Source organism: Bufo bufo, chromosome 1 (genome assembly GCF_905171765.1).
Source record: "Bufo bufo chromosome 1, aBufBuf1.1, whole genome shotgun sequence".
In the NCBI taxonomy this organism is placed as follows: Eukaryota; Metazoa; Chordata; class Amphibia; order Anura; family Bufonidae; genus Bufo; species Bufo bufo.
In genome coordinates this window covers 607,917,880-607,936,572 of record NC_053389.1, presented here as the reverse complement: position 1 = coordinate 607,936,572, position 18,693 = coordinate 607,917,880, and the positions used below count along the sequence as shown (strand labels likewise).

The 18,693-nt window shown below is 42.6% G+C and overlaps 1 protein-coding gene across 3 annotated transcripts in view; it reads right to left on the bottom strand.

Annotated features, from left to right (window-relative positions):
• ALPK3 (alpha kinase 3) overlaps positions 1–5,476 on the bottom strand; it is a 153,662-nt gene extending 148,186 nt beyond the window's left edge. For all 3 annotated transcript variants that reach the window (XR_005775560.1, XM_040413630.1, XM_040413631.1), the window contains exon 1: positions 5,356–5,476. The gene's annotated coding sequence lies outside the window, so the exon portion shown is untranslated. The remainder of the gene's footprint in view (positions 1–5,355) is intronic.
• Positions 5,477–18,693: the final 13,217 nt, after the last annotated feature.

Sequence of the window (18,693 nt, the reverse complement as noted above, 5' to 3'; positions counted from 1 at the left end):
GTAATGTAAGGTGTCACGAAATACTGAATGCTGCAGAATTCTAGGTTTTACTATAGAGCCCCACTGTTACCCCTGCTGCGTACATTATCTCTAATCTATGACATCACTTTTTGCATTCTTCCCATATTGTGACATCACTATGTCATTCCCATATTGTGCATCATGTATGCATCACACATGCATATGACATCATTATATGTTTTTGACTGTGCAGGGAGGAAACAGGTACATGTTGATTTGTTTGTTATTGCTGTACTATGCTTTCTGCCTGTATTGTGACATCACTGTATAATTACTGCATTGTATCATCACTGAGTAGAATATCTTTGTATTGTAACATCACTGTGTGCACAATGTGCACAATCCAGGAAATAGTCATGATAAACTGGGGGCCCACACCAGTTATATATTTTTTTTTTACTCTGGGGCCCGTGGTTATTTGTTACACCCTTGGTTGCTCCCCTTCTATCTACAGCAATCTAAAAATAAAGGGGGAGATTTCTCAAAACTGGTATGAAGGAAAACTGGCTTAGTTGCCCATAGCAACAAATCAGATCCCACCTTTCATTTTTTAGAGATCCTTTGGAAAATGGAAGGTGGAATCTGATTGGTTGCTATGGACAACTAAGCCAGTTCTACTATATACCAGTTTTTATAAATCTCCCCCAAAATTTTTACCTGGGTCTCAACCATCAATCTTTTTCTTGTGGCTCTTGGGACTAAAGCTACAAAAGGCATGTACAGTACGAATAAGCCTCTTCTGTACTTCAGCCAGATCTGCACATAAATGTACAGATACAGGGGATCATTTATCAAACTTGCCCATAGCAACCAATCAGATTCCTTCTTTCATTTTCCAAAGGAGCTGTCCAAAATAAAAGGTGGAAGCTGATTGGTTGCTATGGGCAACTAAGCCAGTTCTACTTTACACCAGTTTGATAAATGACCGCCACAGTGTTGTCCCCAATGGCCACATCTGCTGCTGCTTAGCAGTGACACAAACATATGCAGTTTTCATTTTTATTTAGGTTACGGCATTTTCGCATGTTTTCCACTTGGACCTTTTTTTCTTTCATAGTTTTTCATTACTCTTTCTTTCATAGTTTTAATCCATACTATAAGACTAGGTATATGAACTGGTACTGAAATTTCGGTCAATCTTTAGTCTGCCCCTCATAATGTTTTTCATTGTGGCTTTTCATAGCCATATACATCTAGTTGTAGTACTGTAATTTGGAGGCACATTCGTGGTGATGAGCTCTTAACCTCTTTCCATAATTATTACATAACAGAGTTCTGCCATACGTCATACTGCCAAATGGCAAACCCAGGGGCGGACAGGGAACTTAAAGTGGCCCTGGAATTAAAAAGGAAAAGTGGCCCCATGTTGCAGGTGAATCCAAACTGACACAAGTTAGGGCAACACAAGTAGGCAGGACCAACATATGTAGGCAGAGAGAACAGAAGTAGGCAGAGCCAGCAATACCATAGTTCAGAACACTATACCACCCCAGCAGAACCAAATACCACAGTGCAGCACAAAATACTGCCACCTGCGCCACTGAGGATGGCGATACAGTTGAATTCAGGAGGGCATCTGCTGGCCAGGTGCATAGGATTGAATCAGATCATTATGTACCCGGCTGGCGGCCGTGAAGAGGGCTTGGGTGGCCTCCCAAGGCATCGGCCCACTGGGAAATTTCCCTGTAGGGTCTATGGCCAATCCGTTCCTGGGCAAACCTATGCCCATTTGCTCATCTTTACAGGCTCTAACAAAGACATGACAGAGGGCAGTTTGTTCGTGAACTACTAAGTGTTGTCATAGGAGTAATACAGTTAGGTCCATATATATTTGGACACTGACACAAATTTAGTTTTTATTACCTGTTTACTAAAACATATTCAAGTTAGAGTTATATAATGGACAAAAGTCCAGACTTTTAGCTTTCATTTGAGGGTATCCACATTAAAATTGGACGAAGGGTTTAGGAGTTTCAGCTCTTTTACATGTGGCATCTTGTTTTTAAAGGGACCAAAAGTAATTGGACAATTGACTCAAAGGCTGTTTCACGGGCAGGTGTGGGCAATTCCTTCATTATTTCATTCTCAATTAAGCACATAAAAGGCCTGGAGTTGACTTGAAGTGTGGTGCTTGCATTTTGAAGATTTTGCTGAAAAGTAAACATGCGGTCAAAGGAGCTCTCCACGCAGGTGAAACAAGCCATCCTTCATCTGCGAAAACAGAAAAAAATCATCCGAGAAATTGCTACACTATTTGGAGTGGCAAAAGAAAGAAAGCACTGGTGACCTCAACAATGCAAAAAGACCTGGCCGCCCACCGAAGACAACAGTGGTGGATGATCGCAGAATAATTACCATGGGGAAGAGAAATCCCTTCACAACAGCCAACCAAGTGAACAACACTCTCCAGGATATAGGCGTATCAATACCCACATCTACTATACAGAGAAGACTGCATGAAAGTAAATACAGATGGTTCACTGCACTGTGCAAGCCACTCATAAGCCTCAAGAATAAGAAGGCTAGATTGGACTTTGCTAAAAAAGCATCTTAAAAAAACAGCACATTTCTGGAAGAACATTCTTTGGACAGATGAAATCAAGATCAACCTCTACCAGAATGATGGAAAGAAAAAAGTATGGTGAAGGCATGGTACAGCTCATGATCAAACACGGCGGAGGCAGTGTGATGGCTTGGGCATGCATGGCCTCGAGTGGCACTGGGTCCCTAGTGTTTATTGATGATGTGACACAGGACAGAAACAGCCGGATGAATTCTGGGGTTTTCAGAGACATACTGTGTGCTCAAATCCAGCCAAATGCAGCCAAACTGATTGGTCGGCATCTCATAATACAGATGGACAATGACCCAAAACATAAAGCCAAAGCAACCCAGGAGTTTATTAAAGCAAAGAAGTGGAATATTCTTTAATGGCCAAGTTAGTCACCTGATCTGAACCCAATAGAGCATGCATTTCACTTGTTAAAGACTAAACTTCAGACAGAAAGGCCCAGAAACAAACAGCAACTGAAAACCGCTGCAGTAAAGGCCTGGCAGAGCATTAAAAAGGAGGAAACACATCGTCTGGTGATGTCCATGAGTTCAAGACTTCAGGCAGTCATTGGGTTTTCAACTAAATATTAGAAATTAACATTTTATTTATAATTATTTAATTTGTATTTAATTTGTCCAATTACTTTTGAGCCCCTGAAATGAAGGCATTCAGTTTAAAAAATGCTTTAGTTCTTCACATTTTTATGCTATCATTTTGTTCAAACCACTGAATTAAAGCTGAAAGTCTGAACTTCAACTGCATCTAAATAGTTTTGTTCAGAATCCATTTTCGTAATGTACAGAACAAAAATTAGAAAAATGTTGTCTCTGTCCAAATATATATGGACCTAACTGTATATTCTGCTAATAGATGGACAGTTACAACCGTTCTTCTCAGGTCACCGATACCATCATTAGTGAATTCCAGCATTGTAGAAGACGTTTAATGATGGAATTACGTTTCGGTAGGTTCTGTTAAAATCTGGGAACTACAAATTCCTCTCCTAAGTGACTTGACACCTTCTCATAACCAATGAACACTGGAATTTTTACATCCTCAGCACGTGGAGTTTCCCTCATGTTATCAACCTATGGTTCCATGTATAGAAAACATTTGGTGATAAGACCACTTGAGCTCATATCAGCTGATGTCTACTGACTAGCAAGAATGCATCACATGTAATTTTAATATTAGATTTCAGAAACCATTCTACAATGATGTGATGCTCACACTTTTATCAGATTTACTTCATACAGACTTGTCTCTTACTGAGAGACTTGATGGGTTTCTGTGCTCAATATTTGCCCATATATTGAGCATTGCAGTATCTCTCAATGATCAATATCAAACCTGCAATATAAGTAAATAACCAATACAAAATCCCGGGTAAGTCCTGTAATATTATTTTAAGGTAAAATTGGAAGACTAATGATTACAGAGTATGGATAAAGTCTTGCGACCTACATTTTGGGGTTATTAATCAAACAGGTGTAAAGTAGAACTGGCTTCAATCCGATTCCATCTTAAATTTTCCAAGGGAGCTGTCACAAATGAAAGGTGGAATCTGATTGGTTGCTATGGACAACTAAGCCAGTTCTACTTTACAGCAGTTTGATAAATGACGCCATATATGCACATAAGCATTTCAGTACCAGACATAATAACCAGCCAATTCAAATTATTTTCTCCCATGTGATTAGGGTCCTATATAATATCGGGCTTTGATATGCTGTTCCAGGAGATTCCTGACAAAACTGAGAACCTTTTGAAAATTACTATTATGCAGCATTCATCAAAGTTTAGCCAACATTTTGAAGCATGGAAAAACTTAAGAAAGAAAATAGCTACCGTCTAGTGATAAGCAAACGTGTGTCTTCAAGTTCGGCGTACAAGGTTCCGGTTATCTAAGAATTCCGTTATGAGTTATGGTCCGTGATGGCGGAATCCATAACGAAATTCTATAGATAATCCAAAGCCGAACCTTGTACGCCGAACTTGAAGACACAAGTTCGCTCATCACAACTACCATCTTATAGGAACCTGAACCCTAAAGCCTAGGAGACATGTTTGTGCATACCTGTACACTTTTCATACACCAGCCTCTATATTTCCTTCAGAACATTTAATACCAGAGATATGCACTGAATTTTATAGGCGATACTGCATTTTTATTCTCTTCAGAAACCTAGACTCACCATATTCCTATTTCTATCACCAACCACAAAATGTGATGAACCTATTTTGGCGTTTCTCATGCCTGTGCTTCTCCAGCCCCTGTTTGCTATCACAATCTCTTTCAACTAAGATAACAGGAGGGTGTCCTTAAAGGGATAGGATAAAAGTAACTGCTTTCCTATATTCAAGAGGCTAAAAATAGGTATTAACATTTTAATAAGGCAATTACAATTAACTAGCGCATAATTGTATAAATCAGACAATTTATCTACAGAGGTAAATCCTTTCGTAGGTACGTCGAAAGTAATCTGAGTGCAATGAGTATGCCACAGTGAACTAGTACATGGGAGTAAGATGTAACTTGACTATTATCAGCCCAGTTGGGTGTATATTCCTTTACAACTTTTTGGAAACCCATATCTAACAATGTTAAACAGTCAAGGAACATGAAGAAGGACCTCTAAGACTATATCAAAAGCCTTCAAAAAGTGTCTCAATATTTTAACCCGTTAGTAAAACTGCAGATAAGAGCACAACATCTTGACTAAAATAAACTGTAACTTATCTGCTTCAATAGTAGCCCAGAAACCCAAAGCAGAACTTACCGTGCAGAGATTAGAGCATCAGCTCTTCAGACAAGATGAGCAGAGGTATTCCAGAGGAAGCAGGTAAATATTGTATGTTTGCTGAACCTCAGCCCTGAACTGATTCTTTCCTACCCACTGGCCAAATCCCCAGCAGCAGCTGTCACTCATGGCATGTGCTGCCCACCTTCTATTTATAGACATCCACGCACAGGGACGGTCACATTTTCCAGGAGGTCTCAGTAGCTTGGGAAGTGACTGGATATTACTGGGGGAGGGTAAATGCATAGAAGACGCTGCCATACGCAACATGTTTTGGTAGACCGCTTTTGTTTACTGGGTTTGAGTAATGGGCACATCAATTTACTAGACATCACGTACAATGTATTTTGCAATGTTGCTTGTAGCTTTTCTGTGGGAAGTGAAATAGGTGTAAACAGCTAATCCACGTGCTTAAAAGTTATCAAAGGAACATTTACAAAAATCACAAGTATTTCATTTTGTTATATCAATGTTAAAGAGGAACCATCACAATGAAAGTGCTATCTAATCTACCAGCAGCATGTTAAAGAGCAGGAGAAGATGAGCACATTGATAGAGAAAAGATTCAGTACAACTTTCTATAATCTTTCTATGCGTCTAAATCCAGTGGGAAGTCTCACTCAATAATTGGCAGCATTACCTATATAAAGATACAGCTGTCAATCACGGATAAGACCGCCCACTGGACTATAGAGAGAGAGCAAAAAATGTATACTGAATCTTTTCCCACACAACTAATCAATCTGCACAGCTCCTCCCGCTCTTTAAAGGGATTGGACCATCTTGCACTTTGCTAAGACCTGCATCTATCTCTAGAACAGGGCCCTCAAATTGAATAAGGGAGTACTGCGCAAGCATGGCCACCCTCCATTCACTTCTATAAGAGTGCCAAAAATAGCCAAATGCTGGCTTCGCTATTTCCAGGACTCCCATAGGGGTAAATGGAAAGGTGGGCTCTCTTGTGTGGTGCGCTACCCCTTCACTTCTATGTGAGTTCTAGAAAAAGCCAAAATGTTTTGTACACTGAACCTGCATTACTATTTCTCCATGTACCCTTCTGAACAACCAAATCCAGTTTGTGGCAGCAGCCAAACTGAGGCAAATTGCACAGACTGACCATAATCATATGTTCCGAAACTGCAGAACAGAGAGCATGTTCTGAATGGTTGTTAGTAGAGCAAGACCCCTGGCCGTACCTGTAAAGGGTAGCTTACTTACCTGCTTCCCGACACTGGTTTGTCATGATGCAAGGAGATCCAGTCAGTGATTGGCTGCAGGCGGTTTCAAACCTGGAAATTTTCAGTGAGGAAGCCCAGTAGCGCACAACATGCTGGGAGGAGAAGGCGTGTGGAGCCAGCCCCGGGAAGCAGGTAAGTAAGCTTCCCTTTACATGTTTGGACAAAAAAAAAACATTCTTGCACAACCCCTTTAATTGTCCTTATCTTGTAAATGACACAGGCAGAGTACCACAGGGGGACTTCCTAAGGACCTTGCAGGGACAACTTTTTCCAGGCAATTTATCTGCAGATCATAATATAAGAAGGAGTAGACATATGCTTAGAGACCTAAAATATGCATCCAGTGGATCACAACCCACAGAAGATCCCATGTAGCCAGGTACAAAATGCATTGTGCTTGACATAGAAATAGTGGGCTATGCACTGTTTACGGACTACGTACCTTGTAGTCTGGGGGAAGATATGACCCCTTCAAGATTATTGAACAAGACCATAATGGAGGTGCTGTTGCTATCAAACAGCATGTCTAAATAGAGGTTCTTCTACAGAAGCCACTGATACCCCTGTATCAGGGAGTCGTAGTTTCACCACAGCTGGAGTGCCGGAGGTTATCCATCACTGGCCTTGGGGCACGCAAGCAGCATCCTCCTCCTTCAATCTCCACGTGACTGGTATTCTACATAGAACTGTTGTGGCACGTGGCTTCCCAACTACTGTATATACTGATGTTGCCAGTATTTATCACCTTCAAGATTGCCTTCATGTAACATATAAGGGCATTGTCACACTGCTTGGGCATATGTCCTTCTCCCTATTGGTGACAAGTATAGCCTTATATGATCTTTGAATACAGCCTCTTATATAACCTATACTTGGCTCATGTGAGGAACACGACATCCCTATGCCCATACGTTCTCACACTTCAGGGCCATCTACCGTGTAACTTCCAACCAATCATGGCATCTGGGGTCATATCTCCACAGCACCATGTTGGAAATGTTACAGCCAAATACCAGTGCATAGCAGAACTATCATGCTGAAGACAACAGTGTCAATCTCATTTACAGACACAGTATTAAACTCAAATACATATATTAAGATATCACTAGTTGGTCTTCTGCTCAGGACCTGTAAGAATTAGAAAAAAAACATACTAAACACAGTTCACACCTTCAGTAACAGCAAGGCAGGGTATAAACAGTTTTATTTTAGCATATACTGCGTAAGAAACAGCACCAATCTGTAGGGGTCACTCTTCACTCCTTACATTGTCATGGTATATGGGGAATTTTGTTGGGATCATGAACACCTAACCTCTTGATGGCTGACGATTGATGTCCACAAAGAGCTACTATAGTTGATGAGTAAAAACAAAGGGTGGAGGGCACTCAAATGGATGGGTGTATATATAAAAGGAGTCAGTTGTAATAGATATCCGTAGATTTATTTAACATTGCACAGAATTTGGTAACTGAGTGACTCAATCGTTCTGGTTGGTCACAATTATATATCCTCCTGTATTAGGAGGGTTAAAATTATTCACAGAATTAAACTTACACAGAGTTCTAAAAATTTATATGCGGATTGGTAAGATACCTACTAATGCAGGTGATCAGTCTGCATGTAGGCAATAAAACAGTGTACACTGTAATTGAAGTCAGTAAAAAGAGGTACAATTTGCACTGAGTGCAGTTGGTGTTTGTCCCAAGGAGCGGTTTTGGGCAGGAGGATGAAAAAAGTCAGGTAATCTTACCCCGTGTAGCCGGATTCCGGGTGGCTATTGCAGGGGAATACCTCTCTTGGGGAGCGCTCCGATTGGGGAGCGCTTATTTGGAAACAAATAAGATAAATTCCAGTTACTTTGAGATACATCCACCCCATGTTTTGAGTTTGATCCAATCCTCATGATCCCTCCCCTATAAAAGGAAGGAGATCAGTTGTACTATTCACCACTGATGAAGGTGCATGAGTGCACCGAAACGCGTTTGGTATAAGGAAGGAATAGTACATGGACTCTGGACCCAATAAAGATCGCCCATACAGAGAGACATTATAGGCGATTTTTCATTTTTCATCTTACTGACGTAACAGTCAGCTGACCGGACCAACACATCGTCACTTCCGGTTACACCATCACTTCCGGTTACAGAGGAACACGCCGAGGACGCCGAGGACTCCGAGGAACACGTGCGCACCGACGATACACAGGATCGGAGCGCTCCCCAAGAGAGGTATTCCCCTGCAATAGCCACCCGGAATCCGGCTACACGGGGTAAGATTACCTGACTTTTTTCATCCTCCTGCCCAAAACCGCTCCTTGGGACAAACACCAACTGCACTCAGTGCAAATTGTACCTCTTTTTACTGACTTCAATTACAGTGTACACTGTTTTATTGCCTACATGCAGACTGATCACCTGCATTAGTAGGTATCTTACCAATCCGCATATTAATTTTTAGAACTCTGTGTAAGTTTAATTCTGTGAATAATTTTAACCCTCCTAATACAGGAGGATATATAATTGTGACCAACCACAACGATTGAGTCACTCAGTTACCAAATTCTGTGCAATGTTAAATAAATCTACGGATATCTATTACAACTGACTCCTTTTATATATACACCCATCCATTTGAGTGCCCTCCACCCTTTGTTTTTATACATTATACCCAATTTCTGGCAATTGGTACTGCCACTGTGGAGAGAGCACCTATCTGTGATTTGCTGCCAGTAGAGCCTCTGAAATCTGTTTTATCTGCTTTTATATATAGTTGATGAGTACCTGGCAGTGGCGAAACTACAGGGTGGGCCATTTATATGGATACACCTTAATAAAATGGGAATGGTTGGTGATATTAACTTCCTGTTTGTGGCACATTAGTATATGTGAGGGGGGAAACTTTTCAAGATGGGTGGTGACCATGGCGGCCATTTTGAAGGCGGCCATTTTGAATCCAACTTTTGTTTTTTCAATCGGAAGAGGGTCATGTGACACATAAAACTTATTGGGAATTTCACAAGAAAAACAATGGTGTGCTTGGTTTTAACGTAACTTTATTCTTTCATGAGTTATTTACAAGTTTCTGACCACTTATAAAATGTGTTCAATGTGCTGCCCATTGTGTTGGATTGTCAATGCAACCCTCTTCTCCCACTCTTCACACACTGATAGCAACACCGCAGGAGAAATGCTAGCAAAGGGCTTCCAGTATCCGTAGTTTCAGGTGCTGCACATCTCGTATCTTCACAGCATAGACAATTGCCTTCAGATGACCCCAAAGATAAAAGTCTAAGGGGGTCAGATCGGGAGACCTTGGGGGCCATTCAACTGGCCCACGACGACCAATCCACTTTCCAGGAAACTGTTCATCTAGGAATGCTCGGACCTGACATCCATAATGTGGTGGGACACCATCTTGCTGGAAAAACTCAGGGAACGTGCCAGCTTCAGTGCATAAAGAGGGAAACACATCATCATGTAGCAATTTCGCATATCCAGTGGCCTTGAGGTTTCCATTGATGAAGAATGGCCCCACTATCTTTGTACCCCATATACCACACCATACCATGAATTTTTTTGTTCCAACAGTCTTGGAGGGATCTATCCAATGTGGGTTAGTGTCAGACCAATAGTGGTGGTTTTGTTTGTTAACTTCACTATTCACATAAAAGTTTGCCTCATCACTGAACAAAATCTTCTGCGTAAACTGAGGGTCCTGTTCCAATTTTTGTTTTGCCCATTCTGCAAATTCAGTGCGCCGATCTGGCTCATCCTCATTGAGATGCTGCAGTAGCTGGAGTTTGTAAGGGTGCCATTTGTGAGTAGCTAATATCCACCGAAGGGATGTTCGACTAATGCCACTCTCCAGTGACATGCGGCGAGTGCTACGCTGTGGGCTCTTGCTGAATGATGCTAGGACAGCCACTGATGTTTCTTCATTAGAGACAGATTTCATGCGTCTACATTTTGGCAAATCCAACACTGAACCAGTTTCACGAAACTTGGCAAGCAGTTTGCTAACTGTAGCATGGGAGATGGGTGGTCTCGTAGGGTGTCTTGCATTGAAATCTGCTGCAATGACCCGGTTACTGCGTTCACCAGACATCAACACAATTTCTATCCGCTCCTCACGTGTTAACCTCGGCGACATGTCAATGGCTGTAAACAAAGAGAAACTTGTAAATAACTCATGAAAGAATAAAGTTACATTAAAACCAAGCACACCATTGTTTTTCGTGTGAAATTCCCAATAAGTTTGATGTGTCACATGACCCTCTTCCTATTGAAAAAACAAAAGTTGGATTCAAAATGGCCGACTTCAAAATGGCCACCATGGTCACCACCCATCTTGAAAAGTTTCCCCCCCTCACATATACTAATGTGCCACAAACAGGAAGTTAATATCACCAACCATTCCCATTTTATTAAGGTGTATCCATATAAATGGCCGACCCTGTAGAACTGACTGGGCCCCACAGCAATTTTTGATTGGGCACCCCGTCTCCCCACCCCTAGTCACCCTAATGTACCTCAAACTGGACCAAAAAAAATACCTCTCTTCTCCTCATGCAGGCTCCTCTGCTGTTCAGTACACTGTGACCTGACGTCACAGCATAAGGACATAGTGCAGCACTACACACACTACATCCCATCCTGAAGCTGTGCGTTGCCAGGACTTAGTGCAGTGCAGGCGCCTGGAGAAGAACAGGGAGCGGTGAGTAATAATAATGCTAGGACTAGGAGGACTATACTCCCCGCTCCCTGGGCCCAGAAAATAAATCCATTTGTCCTCCCAGACCCCTTCATGGGTTTGGGCCCCACAGCAACCACTTCCCCTGCTTCCATGGTAGCTACACCGCTGGTAACAGAAGATATCAGGCACTATTGAGCATGCAGAGGACTCACTTATAAAAGGTATTAAGAGATATTAGCCACCTCCTACAACTCTTTAGGAGCTCATAACACCAGTAAGTTTAATACAGGCTCAAATAATATGATCATACTGTGCTGAATTAATAATGTAATACACCACAGCATATATACACCAATGCACAAAGAGTATACGCTCTACACTATATGTCTGCTCTATATACAGTATATGTGTGATATCACAAACATACTGGTATGCTTTTACCGAGGTGTCTATTGAAACAGCTGTATGAATGGTCGACTCATGACAGCCAAGTATTTGGATAACAGGAGTCAACTGGTTGACCTGACAAGTCTGCAGAGGTTTCTTTTTTTAATAGTTCAAAGATATAAAACTAGACTACTGACAGCAGAATATTTTAACCCCTTGAGGACCAGGCGCGTTTTTGTTTTTCCCTCCGCACCTTTCAAGAACCATCATTTTTTGCCATTTCTGTTTCCATAGCCAGATATGAGCTTATTTTTTGTGGGACAAGTTGTATTTTTTTAATGGCGTCATTTAATTTACCTTATCTAGTATCTGAAAATTAGAACAAATGGTTTTTAAGTGTGTTTTACAGTGTTCACAATGCCCTAAAAATTACATGGCGACTTTATTCTGTGGGTCAGTGCAAATTTATATAGTTTCTATTACGCTTCAGTACTTAAAAAAAAAAAAAACTTTAAAAATGTTTTTTCTTTGGATAGCCATATTCTGCAACCTGTAACTTTTTAATATTTCTGATTACAAAGCTGAATAAGAGCTTGTGCTTTCCCAACGACTTGGGCGAGAGTGGCAAAAAATCTCAAAAAAGGTTGCACATTTTTGCACAAAAATGGCATGTAAAAATCTGAGGCTTTTTTTACATCAAAAAACTTGAGTATAAAATGTTGTAATCTCCCCCTATTTTCTTACTATCACGAGCAGAGACCTTGTAGCACTCAGTGGGTATTTTGCTGGTGTAGGGTTCCCACCCCTTCACATCAATAAATACAAAGACTCCAGTTCAACGATATCAGATGCAACTTGTTTATTTTGTTCAGTGTAGATTGCTGCGGCGGGGTAACGTTTCGGCAACTATGTGCCTTCATCAGACTTAGGCCTCCTGCACACGAACGTATTTTTTTGCGGTACGCAAAAACGGGTCCCGTTTTTCCGTGATCCGTGACCGTTTTTTCGTCCGTGGGTCTTCCTTGATTTTTGGAGGATCCACGGACATGCAAAAAAAGTCGTTTTGGTGTCCGCCTGGCCGTGCGGAGCCAAACGGATCCGTCCTGAATTACAATGCAAGTCAATGGGGACGGATCCGTTTGACGTTGACACAATATGGTGCCATTTCAAACGGATCCGTCCCCATTGACTTTCAATGTAAAGTCTGGAGTCCCTTTTATACCATCGGATCGGAGTTTTCTCCAATCCGATGGTATATTTTAACTTGAAGCGTCCCCATCACCATGGGAACGCCTCTATGTTAGAATATACTGTCGGATATGAGTTAGATCGTGAAACCTCATTTCCGACAGTATATTCTAACACAGAGGCGTTCCCATGGTGATGGGGACGCTTCTAGTTAGAATATACTACAAACTGTGTACATGACTGCCCCCTGCTGCCTAGCAGCATCCGATCTCTTACAGGGGGCTGTGATCAGCACAATTAACCCTTCAGGTGCCGCACCTGAAGGGGTTAATTGTGCTATCATATCCCCCTGTAAGAGATCAGGGCTGCCAGGCAGCAGGGGGCAGACCCCCCCCCTCCCCCCTCCCCAGTTTGAATATCATTGGTGGCCAGTGCGGCCCCCCCCCCCTTCCTCCCTCTATTGTAATAAATCGTTGGTGGCACAGTGTGCGCCCCCCCCCCCCCTTCCTCCCTCTATTGTAATAATTCCTTGGTGGCACAGTGTGCGCCCCCCATTGGCCCCCCTCCCTCTATAGCATTAACAACATTGGTGGCCAGTGTGCGGCCTCCCATCTACCCCCCACCCCCCCCCCCCCCCGATCATTAGTGGCAGCGGGTTACTAGCAATAGTACAATAGTAAAAGATTCATACTTACCTGGGAGCTGCGATGTCTGCTTCCGGCCGGGAGCTCCTCCTACTGGTAAGTGACAGTTCATTTAGCAATGACACTTACCAGTAGGTGGAGCTCCCGGCCGGACACGAACATCGCAGCAGCCGGTAAGTATGAATCTTCTGCTATTGTACTATTGCTAAGTAACCATGGCAACCAGCGTCCTGGTTGCCATGGTTACCGATCGGAGCCCCAGCGATTAAACTGGGACTCCGATCGGAACTCCGCTGCCACCAATGATGGGGGGGGGGGGAGATGGGAGGCCGCACACTGGCCACCAATGTTGTTAATGCTATAGAGGGAGGGGGGGCCAATGGGGGGCGCACACTGTGCCACCAACGAATTATTACAATAGAGGGAGGGAGGGGGGGGCGCACACTGTGCCACCAACGAATAATTACAATAGAGGGAGGGAGGGGGGGGGGCGCACACTGTGCCACCAACGAATAATTACAATAGAGGGAGGGGGGGGGGGGGCCGCACTGGCCACCAATGATATTCAAACTGGGGAGGGGGGGGGGGTCTGCCCCCTGCTGCCTGGCAGCCCTGATCTCTTACAGGGGGATATGATAGTACAATTAACCCTTTCAGGTGCCGCACCTGAAGGGGTTAATTGTGCTGATCACGGCCCCCTGTAAGAGATCGGGTGCTGCCAGGCAGCAGGGGGCAGTCTTGTACACAGTTTGTAGTGTATTCTAACTAGAAGCGTCCCCATCACCATGGGAACGCTTCTGTGTTAGAATATACTGTCGGTTCTGAGTTTTCACGAAGTGAAAACTCAGCTTTGAAAAAGCTTTATGCAGACGGATCTTCGGATCCGTCTGTATAAAAACTAACCTACGGACACGGATCACGGACACGGATGCCAATCTTGTGTGCATCCGTGTTCTTTCACGGACCCATTGACTTGAATGGGTCCGTGAACCGTTGGCCGTGAAAAAAATAGGACAGGTCATATTTTTTTCACGGCCATGAAACACGGATCACGGATGCGGCTGCAAAACGGTGCATTTTCCGTTTTTTCCACGGACCCATTGAAAGTCAATGGGTCCGCGAAAAAAAAAACGGAAAACGGCACAACGGCCACGGGTGCACACAACGTTCGTGTGCAGGAGGCCTTATGCTGTAGAAGAAAGCCACGAGGAGGTGGGTGCAGTGAAGAAGATAACATGCGGATATACCTCCTATACTCTAGCGGTATATCAGCATGTTATCTTCTTCACTAAAACAAACATGTCAGGAGAGGCCACAGGTCCTCTTTAAGTATCTATTTGAGGAACTCATGCAATTTTAGGCTACTTTCACACTCGCGTTTGGTGCGGATCCGTCATGGATCTGCACAGACGGATCTGTTCAGATAATGCAAACGTCTGCATCCATTCAGAACGGATAAGTTTGTATTATCTTTAACATAGCCAAGACTGATCCGTCTTGAACACCATTGAAAGTCAATAGAGTACGGATCCATTTTCTATTGTGCCAGATTGTGTCATAGAAAACAGATCCGTCCCCATTGACTTACATTGTGTGTCAGAACGGATCAGTTTGGCTCAGTTTTGGCAGACGGACACCAAAACGCTGCAAGCAGCGTTTTGGTGTCCGCCTCCAGAGCGGAATGGAACCGAGGCAAACTGATGCATTCTGAGCAGATCCTTATCCATTCAGAATGCATTAGGGCAAAACTGATCCGTTTTGGACCGCTTGTCAGAGCCCTGAACGGATCTGACAAACGGAAACCAAAACGCTTATTTCTTCTTCTTTTACTATTCTCTATAATGTGTCTGTATGCTCAATGTATAAAAATAATTTGTAGTGTGTAGGGTGAAAAATACCTGACTTCCAAAAATCGGTGACAATTCATTTCGGTCATTTGTTCCTCCAAGTCTTCTGGCAACCAACCACATAAAACCTTTTGATACCAATGTCTATGAGACACACATCAGTGTTTGACCTTGTCTTGATTTGATCACTGAACTTTCCTAGTCCCCTTCCTGTTTGCATCAGTTTAACAGCTTCTCTGTGCAGACACTGATGCAAGTGCTGTTGGTTTCATTTTATCTACATCACATGGCACCAGTTCCTCTTGATTTGATGCCCTAGAATATTTTCTAGATTATAAATGCTATTTCCAAGGGACCGAAGTTTCAAATGTTGCACTAAGGTATCAGTTTGACATTGCATATCAAGTGCTGTAGAATGTCCTTCTTAACCCTTTCAGCCCCAAAGTTTTTATTTATTTATTTATTTTTTTGTTTTTTTGTTTTCATTTTTTACTCACTGCCTTTCCGTGCCATAACTTTTTTTTTCCCCCTTCACATAGCCGTATGAAGGCTTGTTTTTTGCGGGACTAATGCCATCATTTATTATTGGATACGATGTAGTGGAGATCTGGAAAAACATTCCAAATGGGGTAAAATTGGTTAAAAAAAAATGCTATTCCGCAAAGTTTTATTGGTTTTATTTTTATGGCATTCCCTAAGTGGTAAACTGACCTGTTACTATCATTCTCCGGGTTATTATGATTACGGCAATACCACATACCGGTATGTATAGTTTTTCTTACGTTTTAATTCTCCTATATTTTGACCCCTATAACATTTTAGTTATGTGTGCCGAGCAGGGTGAACTGTACTTTTTATTGATACCATTTTGGGATGTGTATGACTTTGATAACGTATCAATGCCCACAATGTTTATTTTTTTTTTATTGTTTATGTATTTTGATTTGGATTTTGGTTAAAACGGAGTGATTTGAACTTTTATATATATATATTTTTTTTTTTTTATTGTTTGGTTTTTACACCTTTTTTTTATAGCTTCCATAGGAAACTATAACAAGCAATCATGAGATTGCTTCTCTCATAGACTCCAATGCATGATGCGCGCATAGTTTTTTGTTCAGCCAGTTCTCAGCATGTTTATAGTGAATGGGACTGGCGGGTTTTAGGAAGTGCCCGGCAGTGCCAGATCCAGACATCTCTGTCAGGCTGTTCCAGCACTGCAGGATTCTACCTGACACCTATCAGCCGCATTTACTATAATGGGGACCAGCGGAGATCCGGCCACAACCTGGCAAACATGCTGAGAATCGTGTTAACGTTAGTGTGAAACTAACCTTACCTGCTTATCTGTCATTCTAATCCTGCCTGAAATTATATCACCTCTGTGTATAGATAAGACAGGATCCACCATTCACAGTAGGTGATTGTCAGAGCTTATCTGTTCTTTCCTTGTACAATGACCTCTGCACAGGTCACAGAACATGCCTAGAAAACTCTTCCATAGGAGTCAATAAGGCCTACTCCTCACCATTGTGTCTATGGACCATGTGGCTGCCGTAAAGTAATTTCCTTAATGCTTTCTAAATGCTGTTAAAGAGGACCTTTCATGGATTTTATTTTTTAGTTTAATTAAATACCTTTCCTTACCGGGTACACCCCGCTGATGCTGCCACCCTGCCTGTTTTTTCAAATATCGGTCCTACACCCCGCTGTACCCCCCTGCTGTTTCCCCGCTCAGTATGTCAATACTGAGCATCGGTACAGGGTGGAGGAGATGCCAGGGTTTCTCAATACGCGTATCCTTCTCCCTGGCTGTGCTGTGATCCAATCAAAGCGGAGAGCATCACAGCCAGGGAGAAAAAAAAAGCTTACCTTCTCCCTGACTGTGACGCTCTCCACTGTAATTGGATCGCGGCACAGCCAGGGAGAAGGAGATGCCCATTGAGAAACCCTGGCGTCTCCTCCCTGTACCGATGAAAACAGCGGGGTGTATGAGCGATATTTGAAAAAAACAGGCAGGGTGGCAGCAACAGCAAGGAAAGGTATTTAATTAAACAAAAAAAAATCCATGAAAGGTCCTCTTTAAGACCAGCTCAGGCAAGATGGCAGTTTAGTGCCCTGCAGCAGGGATACTTTGAAGTCTGGACATTTGTGCATTTGACATTGGACATTTGCCCCTATTTCCTCTATGCAAAGTCATCACCTCCTTACTTTATTTCACTTTAAAGTGGTAACTTCCACTGACATACTATTTAATACCGTGTAACTGCATTTTATATGTTTGTTGTTATATATATATTCTGTTCATTTGCAAAAGGTAAATGAATACTAAGAGACTTTAGGGGAGATGGTAATTTTCCACAGCTACCATAAGGTTTAAAGACTAGCATGTTTTGGAGGGAAAAAGCCAGGATTGTTTACCACCAAAACCAGACAGACTGACCTTTTAAATGCCAGGTGCTGCTATGTTATTATGTCTGAAAACCTATTTTTGGCTGGAAAAACTGCTGCGTCATTGACATTGAGTATGAAACTTTAATGCAAGTCTATGAGAGACGGAAAGTGTAACATTGTATTTGTTTGTGCTGCGTTTCTCCACTACACCCCTCTCACTAGAAGGTTCTAGTTCAGCTAGAAACTGTATATAAGGAAAGCAGTCAGAGCCCCTAGTGTTCTGCTGTTAGGGAACTGTGCTTGATTACTTGAGTGACCAGAAGAAGACGCTGAGATGAAGATACTCTACCACAGACCCTGGCCCACCAGCCTTTGGCCAGGGTACCAGCCTTCTGAAGAGAGAGAGGGACAGCTAGCATCAAACCCTTTTTCTGCCACAGAGGAGACTGGAGAAGCCAGGCCTATGCGTCACCTGTATTGTTTTGCACCTAAATTCCTCCAGTAAAGAATAACACTAGTTTACTGCAGACCCTAAATCTCTGAACTATCTTCCCATCGGGGTGCACCCGTCTTACCACCCCTTCCAGGGAGCAGCAACACGCGGTGACACCTTGACGATATCCGGGGGACTCAGTGTATTGTTGGAGCCACCCCAAACCCAACCACTGCCGTAGCCTCCATATTCATGTTCAGAGAATAGAAGAAATAAATCGGCAATCAGAAAATAAAAACAGATTAGAAAAAAAAGATATGTGTTGCTACCTGGTCTTAACTGGCAGACAGCATTCCCTTTGACACATTCCCTTTAAAGCCTCATTCACACATCAAAAATTTGATTCGCCAGTTCGGCAAATATTTTGGGAAAAATTTGTTTCGATCCGAATCACTGCACACTTCACTTATTTGGGTAGTCACTGGGCCAAA